Raw genomic sequence first — 10,504 nt, forward strand, 5'->3', positions numbered from 1 at the left:
AATAAATTCAAAATGGATTAAAGACCTAAATGTGAGACTTTAAATAATAAAAATCCTAGAAGGGTAAACAACAGTAGTTTCTCTCACATCAGCTACAGCAACATTTTTCTAGATATGTCTTCTAAGGTAAGGGTAACAAAAGCAAAAAAAAAAGAAAGAAAAAAAAAGAACTGTTAAGATTACAGCAAAATAGAGCAGGTCACAAAGGCCACCCTCAGGTAGAGTAATGAGACTTCACTTCTTGATGGGGAAATGGCAGGATCACATTGCAGAAGAGCACATTTGATGGGAGATACTGTGGTAGCCGTCTTTGGAAAATACAATCTGCTACACTCAGTTCATCTATTCCTGTTCATCTGCCAACACAGCTCACCTGTATAAGGAATGCTTCTGGGCTCCAGCTTGTTTAGTTACTTTCTTCATTTACTTGTGAACACAGAACAAATCACAATTACTAAAATGCATAGAGGAAGTCAGAGGGTATTAGTGTCACAAATAAATCATGTTTATTTCACAAACCAGAAAAAAAAAGATTACAGCAAAATAAAAAGGGTTTGTACAGCAAAGGAAACCATTAACAAAATAAAAAGACAACCTAACGAATGAGAGAAAATATTTGCAAATGATATATCCAGTAAGAGATTAGTATCTAAAATATATAAAGACTTTATACAACCCAATACCAAAAAACCAAACAATCCAATTAAAAAATGGGCAGAGGACCTTCTTTCCAAAGAAGACATACAGATGGCAAATAGCTACATGAAAAGATGCTCAGCATTACTAATCATCAAGGAAATTCAAATCAAAAACACAATGACATATCACCTGTCAGTATGGCTAAAACCAAAAATACAACAAATAACAAGTGTTGGCAAAGATGTGGAGAAAAAGGAGCTCTTGTACACTGTTGATGGGAATGTAAATTGGTCCAGCCACTGTGGAAAACACTGTGGAAGTTCCTCAAAAATTTTAAAATAGGAATACCATATGATCCAATAATTCCACTACTGGGTATATACCCAAACAAAAACACTAATTTGAAAAGATATGCACCCCTCTGTGTACTTCAGCATTATTTACAATAGTGAAGATGTGAAAGCAACCTGAGTGTCCACTAATAGATGAATGGATAAAGGTGTGGTATAAGTGTATGGTGGAATATTATACAGTCTTGTCAAAAATGATGAGATCTTGCCGTTTGTGACAATATGAATGGACCTAGAGGGTATTATGCTATGTGTAGTAAGTCAGACTGAGAAAGACAAATATCATGTGACTTCACTCATCTGTGGAATTTAAAAAAAAGAATAAAGAAACAAAAAGCAGAATCAAACCTGTAAATAGAGAACAACCTGATGGTTGCCAAAGGGGAGGGAGAATGAGGAATGAGCAACGTGGGTAAAGGGAGATACAGACTTCCAGTCTGGGAATGAATAAGTCATGGGAATAAAAGGCACATTATAATTATATTGTAATAATGTTGTATGGTGATTGACGGTAGGTACATTTGTGGTGGGCATAGTATACTGTGGAAACTTGTTGAATCATTATGTTGTACACTGAAACTAGTATAACATTGTATTTCAACTGCATTCAAATAAAAAAATGAAAAACAAAAAATAAGAAAATCCAAATCTGGTCCTTTGGCCAGAAAGCGAGGATTTCTTTTGGTGTTTTATTCAGCCTGCTGTTGCACATTTCTGCAACACTCAGTTTCCCTTGGGGGGGGGGGGGCAAAGTGGCAAAAAAATAGCTAAATAAATAAATAGGATTCCCTCACCTCTGTGCTGTAGGACTGCTTTTCTTGGTATCTCTGGTCAGAAAAATGGGGTTTTTCTCTTAGGGTTTTGGTGCCCATTTCACTAGGTTGTAGCTCTTGAGGCAACATGCTCTTGAGGCAAGGCAAAGAGAAGAAAAGAGAGAAAAAAAAAACCCAGGAGATTTCCTCTACATTTTCTGGCTAATATGAGACTCTGGCCAGGAAGATAGGTTTTCTCTACATATTGTTGCCTTTACCCACTTCAGAGTTTCACATTAGAGCTGCCCTCAGGTCAATCACTGGAGACAAAAGAGGGAAAACACAAATTTGTCATATAAGTCTGGATTAGTTAGGTGTGTCCAGAAAAATTGGGCCAATAGGAGACTATAAGTATATGATTTAATATGAGGAATTCACTCACACAATTATGAAGGCTGGGAAGTCCCATAATGTACTGTCTGTAAATTGGAGACCCAAAAAAACCAGTGGTATGATTCAATCTAAGTTCAAAGGTCTGAGAACAGGGGAGAAAATGGTGTAAATCCAAGGAAGCAGAAGAATGATGTCCCAGCTTATGCAGTGAGGAAGGAACTGGTGGGGACTAGGGGTGGGGCATGGATTCCTCCTTTTTCTGCCCTGTGTTCTATTCAGGACCTCAGTAGATTGAATGCTGCCCACACACACTGGGAAGGGCAGTCTGCTTTACTGAGTTCACCAGGTCAAATGCTAAACTCATCCAGAAACACTCTACAGATACCCCCAGGAATAATGTTTAGTCTGGGCACCCCATGGCCCGCTCAAGTAGAAATGTAATAATAACCATTACAGAGTCATTCTTCAAATTTTGATTCCCTTCCCCTATTCACCTCCTATTGTTAACTTTAAAAATTTTTTTTAAATGTTTATTTCTGAGACAGAGACAGAGACAGAGTGCGAGTGGGGGAGGGGCAGAGAGAGAGGGAGACACAGAATCTGAAGCAGGCTCCAGGATCTGAGCTGTCAGCACAGAGCCCGACGTGGGGCCCGAACTCACAAACCATGAGATCATGACCTGAGCTGAGGTCGGTAGCTCAACGGACTGAGCCACCCAGGCGCCCCTCCTATTGTTAACTTTTAAGTTCTAACGTAGTTGCTTTTTATATTCTGAGCAGTATATAATTGCAGTCAATGCAGGCAATGCACTGAAGTGGAAGTAAGCCTAAGAACCATGAAACTTAAGTGTTAGATGGATCATCAGTGAAGATGTTGAAATTATCTAGGTGATGACAGGAATCTGGGCAGAGAATGCCCAGGAGTAAGGTGTTAACATTTTTAATGAGTACATGTGTGTGGCTTGGGTAGCAGGAAATGACAGGGATGAAGATAGGCAGATGGAGCATGAAGACTGTCAGCTGGTGCATGAGTCTTCCAGGAGTTTTTCAAAGTGATTCAAAGTGGTGGAGCCACAGTCTAGATGTGGCAGCAAAACCCTATGTGAAGGCCCACCTTGCCTTCTAAGAAGTAGGAGATGGGTAGTCTATGCAAGGGTGACCAACTTTTGCCTTGAGAGAAATTTGAGGGAAGTTGTGTTGTGTAGGGACTGGTGTTTCAGTTAATATGAAAATGTTCTGGGTAAGGGAAGGGAAGAAGATCTTAGCTAGGGCACCAACATGCTACATATTACCTTACACTTGTAGCCCTTAACTCACCAAATCCTTAACACACTAATGGGAAGGCAGTGTAACATGGGTGACAGCATGCATGTTGGCATAGGAGCAGAGTTCGTGCCCATCCCAGTCACACCACTAGTGTGTGATCTTGGACAAGTTACTTAACATCTCTGAAACTTAGTTGCCTCATCTGTAAAATAGAGATAATAACAAAGGGTCATGAGGATTAAATGATAGTACGTGCAAAGTGCTTAATCCAGAACCTGAAAACACAGAACAAGTGCCCCACAGATGACAGCTATCATTATCCCCATTTTAACAGCTAAGAGAGGCTAATATTCTGTCTGGGGTCAGATACCTACGCATGAATCTCAGGTCTTCTGACATTGATTCTTTAATTTGGAGGGAACCCAGGCCCGGATGGCTGGATGAGTAGAAGGAGGTGGACCAGTAAGCCAGTCCTCTAATCACCTCTTATTTGACAGTGCAATTGCAGATTCCTCTCCTTCCAGTAAAAAAAAAAAAAAAAAAAAAAAAAAAGAATGAAAATCCCTCTAGAAGAGGTAATACACAGAACCTTACATGTAATATTAAGTTTCAGGCTCTGTAAAACTTGACATGCATCATCTCATTTAATCTCACAATGACCCTTCATGTGGGAGTCCTTATTCCAGTTTCCAGTTGAGGAAATTGAGACCTAGGAAAGTGAAATGACTTCCTCAAGTACCCACAGCTCATTAGTGACTGTGTTGGGCCATAACCCTATACTCCTTCACATCCAGTGTGTTTTCTTCTGTGCTAAGTGTTGCTCTCTCCCAAGGCGAACACTGCTAAATAATCATTTGAACAAGGCAGTAAAAAGATACATTCAAAACTTCTAGTTTTCACCCAGGCACTGTTCTCGGGGTGACTTTAGTGTTTTTCTCTCTGAGAAATAGAGGACAAATTCTCAAGCTCTGCCTTTGTTGCTGTGTTATGAAGACCAGTAAAAATTAGTAAATCTCACTGGCAGACTCAAGTTTCCAAGTTGAAGACAGTAGTTTGAATTCTCCTTCAGCCACATATTACGTGTGTTAAAGGTGAGAGCTGGGATTTCAAATGGCTTTGATAATCTCCATCAATGCCTTTTTTAAGATTTGACTGCTTGTTCTCATTCTTTTCCTTTTTTTCTAACTATACTTCCCATCTGCCAGCTCGTCCCTTCTAGTTTCTCCCCATGTCTAGCAATTGTCATTCTCCATATGTCCACATTAAATCTACCATCTAAGAAGAAGAAAAAAAAATAAAAAGCAAAACCAGAGAAGTAAGACTCAATATTAAAATGTAATTTGGAGTTAACACTTCTACTTCCAGCCAAATATAATAACAGGGACTGGATTTATACTCCTTCTGGAAACAGCTAAAAGAGTATACAAAATATATGAAAAAGCTGTTCTCAAGACATCAGACATCAGGCAATGAAGTACAGTGATCCCTGATGTTGGGGAATAAACAAAGTGATCCCTAGTGTCCTAGCTTACAGGCTGGGTGGAGTTTTGAGGCTCTGGTATAGAAAGGAGGAAACTGGCAAAGCCCAGCAGTTTCCCTGAATTGTGGACGAGGAGTCACTAGTTCAGGAAGGCTGCTAGATTTCACAGGGCAGAATATGGACGAGGAGTCACTAGTTCAGGAAGGCTGCTAGATTTCACAGGGCAGAATATCAAAGAGAAGAAAGTTTCTCACAGAGAGAACTCCAGAGATCAACAGGGTGTCTGCCTTGAGTATTAAATTGAGCATTGATCAATTCTTGTGTATGAGGAAACTATCTGAGGCCAGGGGAAGAAAAACTCAAAAGGATTAGAAGGAACAATACCCACTGTCATACAGGGTCACTAATAATGCCTGTTCCTCAGCATATAAAAAGAATTATTCACCATGATCAAGTGGGATTCATTCCTGGGATGCAGGGCTGGTTCAACATTCACATATCAATCAACGTGATACATCACATTAATAAAAAAAAAGAGAACCATATGATCCTGTCAATCAATACAGAAAAGGCCTTTGACAAAATCCAGCACCCTTTCTTAATAAAAACGCTTGAGAAAGTCGGGATAGAAGGAACATACTTAAAGATCATAAAAGCCATTTATGAAAAGCCCACAGCTAACATCATCCTCCATGGGGAAAAACTGAGAGCTTTTTCCCTGAGATCAGGAACACGACAGAGATGCCCACTCTCACCGCTGTTGTTTAACATAGTGCTGGAAGTTCTAGCATCAGCAATCAAACAACAAAAGGAAATCAAAGGCATCCAAATTGGCAAAGATGAAGTCAAGCTTTCGCTTTTTGCAGATGACATGATATTATACATGGAAAATCTGATAGACTCCACCAAAAGTCTGCTAGAACTGATACATGAATTCAGCAAAGTTGCAGGATACAAAATCAATGTACAGAAATCAGTTGCATTCTTATACACTAACAATGAAGCAACAGAAAGACAAATAAAGAAACTGATCCCATTCACAATTGCACCAAGAAGCATAAAATATCTAGGAATAAATCTAACCAAAGATGTAAAAGATCTGTATGCTGAAAACTATAGAAAGCTTATGAAGGTAATTGAAGAAGATATAAAGAAATGGAAAGACATTCCCTGCTCATGGATTGGAAGAATAAATATTGTCAAAATGTCAATACTACCCAAAGCTATCTACACATTCAATGCAATCCCAATCAAAATTGCACCAGCATTCTTCTCGAAACTAGAACAAGCAATCCTAAAATTCATAGGGAACCACAAAAGGCCCCGAATAGCCAAAGTAATTTTGAAGAAGAAGACCAAAGCAGGAGGCATCACAATCCCAGACTTTAGCCTCTACTACAAAGCTGTCATCATCAAGACAGCATGGTATTGGCACAAAAACAGACACATAGACCAATGGAATAGAATAGAAACCCCAGAACTAGACCCACAAACATATGGCCAACTCATCTTTGACAAAGCAGGAAAGAACATCCAATGGAAAAAAGACAGTCTCTTTAACAAATGGCGCTGGGAGAACTGGACAGCAACATGCAGAAGGTTGAAACTAGACCACTTTCTCACACCATTCACAAAAATAAACTCAAAATGGATAAAGGACCTGAATGTGAGACAGGAAACCATCAAAACCTTAGAGGAGAAAGCAGGAAAAGACCTCTCTGACCTCAGCCGTAGCAATCTCTAACTCGACACATCCCCAAAGGCAAGGGAATTAAAAGCAAAAATGAATTACTGGGACCTTATGAAGATAAAAAGCTTCTGCACAGCAAAGGAAACAACCAACAAAACTAAAAGGCAACCAATGGAATGGGAAAAAATATTTGCAAATGATATATCAGACAAAGGGCTAGTATCCAAAATCTATAAAGAGCTCACCAAACTCCACACCTGAAAAACAAATAACCCAGTGAAGAAATGGGCAGAAAACATGAATAGATACTTCTCTAAAGAAGACATCTGGATGGCCAACAGGCACATGAAAAGATGCTCAACGTCGCTCCTCATCAGGGAAATACAAATCAAAACCACACTCAGATATCACCTCACGCCAGTCAGAATGGCCAAAATGAACAAATCAGGAGACTATAGATGCTGGAGAGGATGTGGAGAAACGGGAACCCTCTTGCACTGTTGGTGGGATTGCAAATTGGTGCAGTCGCTCTGGAAAGCAGTGTGGAGGTTCCTCAGAAAATTAAAAATAGACCTACCCTATGACCTAGCAATAGCACTGCTAGGAATTTACCCAAGGGATACAGGAGGGCTGATGCATAGGGGCACTTGTACCCCAATGTTTATAGCAGCACTCTCAACAATAGCCAAATTATGGAAAGAGCCTAAATGTCCATCAACTGATGAATGGATAAAGAAATTGTGATTTATATACACAATGGAATACTACGTGGCAATGAGAAAGAATGAAATATGGCCTTTTGTAGCAACGTGGGTGGAATTGGAGAATGTGATGCTAAGTGAAATAAGCCATACAGAGAAAGACAGATACCATATGGTTTCACTCTTATGTAGATCCTGAGAAACTTAACAGAAACCCATGGGGGAGGGGAAGAAAAAAAAAAAGAGGTTAGAGTGGGAGAGAGCCAAAGCATAAGAGACTGTTAAAAACTGAGAACAAACTGAAGGTTGATGGGGGGTGGGAGGGAGGGGAGGGTGGGTGATGGGTATTGAGGAGGGCACCTTTTGGGTTGAGCACTGGGTGTTGTATGGAAACCAATTTGACAATAAATTTCATATATTGAAAAAAAAAATAATAATGTCTGTTCCTGATAGCCAGTGTGGAAGACCTCATAATTTACATTCCATTTGGAAAATACTTGAGTCTTGTGTCAGTACTGGGGAAAAATTATCCCTCAACTAAGTGTTGCCTTTGCCTTGCCTAAAATATCTTAAAAGAAAGACCTGAAAGGATCAAACAATTTCTAAGTAAGTAAACTATGTCCCAAAACAAAAACCAAGCATATTTACAGGAATCTAAAAATATCCAGCGTTCGACAGGGGAAAATTCACAATGTTTGGCAACCAATAAAAAATGATCGGGCATGCAAAGAAGCAGAAAAATAAAACCCATAATGAAGGGGGAAATCAATCAATTGAAACTGACCCAGAAATTACACAAATGATACAATTAATAGATAAGAACATTCAAATAGTTATTATAACTATATTCCATATATCCAAGAAATTAGAGGACAGAATGAACATGTTAAATAGAGACATGCTACTAATAAATAAGAGCTAAATCAAACTTCTAATGATGAAAACAATGACTAAAATGAGAAATCTGGTCTATGATTACTGAATGGGATTAATGGCATATAGAGAGTGCAGAAGAAAAGATTAGTGAACCTAAAGACATAGCAATGGAAACCATCTAAAATGAAACACATGGAAAAAATAAGACCTCAGATGGTCTAATATACATGTAATTGGATCTCCAAAGAGAATGGGCAAGAAAACTAACTGAATAAATAATGGACAAAAAATTTCAAAGTTGATGAAAACTATAAACACATAGATCCACTAAGGTCAATAAACCTCAAGGAAGGAAACATGAGAAAAACTCCATCAAGGCACATCATAATCAAATTGCTTCAATCCAGAGATACAGAGGAAAAAGATAAAAATGAAAGCAAAGGTCTCATCAGAACCAATGTAATCTAGAATACAGTAGGACAACATTTTTAAAGTACCTAAAGGATAAAACTGTTATGATCTTAGATTAGGCAAACATTTCTTAGCTACCCCACCAGCAGTATGATTCATTACAAGAAAAAAATATGATTGAGCTTTATCAAACTGAGTTCTTTTCAAAGAACTAACATTTGAAATGACAAGACAGAGACTGGGAGAAAATATTTACAAATCATATATGTGACACAGGACTTATATCTAGAACATTTGGACAATTCTCAAGACTCAGTATTATGAAGCTAAATAATCCAAAAATAATGAGCAAAAGATTTGAAAAGACACATTACCAAAAAAGATATATGTATGGCAGATAAATATATGGAAAGGTGTTTAGCATCATAAGGGGAAATGCAAATAAAAGCTACAATGAGATAACATTTCATACCCACTAGAATGTCTAAAGTCAAAAGACTGGGCTGCCAAGTGTTAGCTAAGATATGGAATAACTGGAACTCTCATATACTGCTGATGGGAATGTAAAAGTGAGAAAACTACTCTGGAAAACAGTTTGATAGTGTCTTAAAAAGTTGAACATGCAACCTAGCCTATGACTCAGCCAAATCTACTCTCAAGTATTTTCCCTAAAGAGATCACAGTATATCTCCATACAAAAAATTTTACATGAACGTTTATAGATGCTTTGTTTACAATAGGTTAAGGAGCACCTGGGTGGCTCAGTTCATTGAGCATCTGACTTTTCATTTCTGCTCAGGTCATTATCCCAGGGTTGTGGGATTGAGCCTCACATTGGGCTCCACGCTAAGCATGGAGCCTGCTTAAGATTCTTTTTTCTCTTTCCCTCTGCCCTCTCTCACTCATTCTCTCTCTCTCTTTCTCTCTCTCAAGTAAAAAGAAATAAATAGGCCAAACATGGAAACAACTCAAATGTCCACTGACATGTTAATGGATAAACAAAGTAGTAATGGACTATTGACACACACAATTGTATGGATAAAATTCAAAATGATAAGTGAAAGAAGCCAACTCCCCCACCCCTAGAAAATGCGAGATAATGTATAGTGACAGAAAACAACCAGGGATTGCCTAGGAATGGGAATTGGGAAGGCGTGGGGGGGTGGCGGGATACCTAAGGGATACAAGGACATTTTTAGAGGTGACAGATATATTCCTTGATGCGATGTATACATGGATGTATATGTACATCAAAACTTACCAAATTATATAGTTTATTATTATTATTAATTAATTAATTTATTAGATTTTTTTAGAGGGAGCATTCATAAGTGGGGAAGAGGGGCAGAGGGAGAGAGAGGGTATCTTAAGCAGACTCCACGCTTAGAGTGGAGCCCAAAACAGGGCTTGATCCCACCACCCTGAGATCATGACCTGAACCAAAATTAAGAGTCCGATGCTCAACCGACTGAGCCACCTAGGTACCCCGCAGATTATGTATGTTAAATATGTACAGTTTATTGTATATCAGTTATGCCTTAATTAAGCTGTTTATAAAGAAAACATGATTAGATATTGGGCCTTTTGACCTCCAGGACTGCTATTTCAAGCCTGGTCCACCAGCATCCACTGATTCTCAGAATCCCCAGTATCTCTCAATAACTCACTTCACTTCTTAAAAATAAATGTTACTGGGGAAAAAGGGAAATACCCTGGCAGTTATCACGTGTAGCAATTATAAATGTGTCACAACTCTTAGAGCTATGGTCCATAGATGAGATGGGTGACAGAGCATATGTTTGCTTTAGGCAACTTGGAGCTGGCTGAATCCCAGTACTCCATTTACCTTGTCCATTTGTTAATAACTTGTCTACCAGTTAGTGGTCCTCTGCCTCCCTCTACTATATAAGATGGGCTTTGGTCCGTCTTGATCATTTCTGTGTTTAT

Source organism: Panthera leo, chromosome A2, assembly GCF_018350215.1.
Source record: "Panthera leo isolate Ple1 chromosome A2, P.leo_Ple1_pat1.1, whole genome shotgun sequence".
Lineage (NCBI taxonomy): Eukaryota > Metazoa > Chordata > Mammalia > Carnivora > Felidae > Panthera > Panthera leo.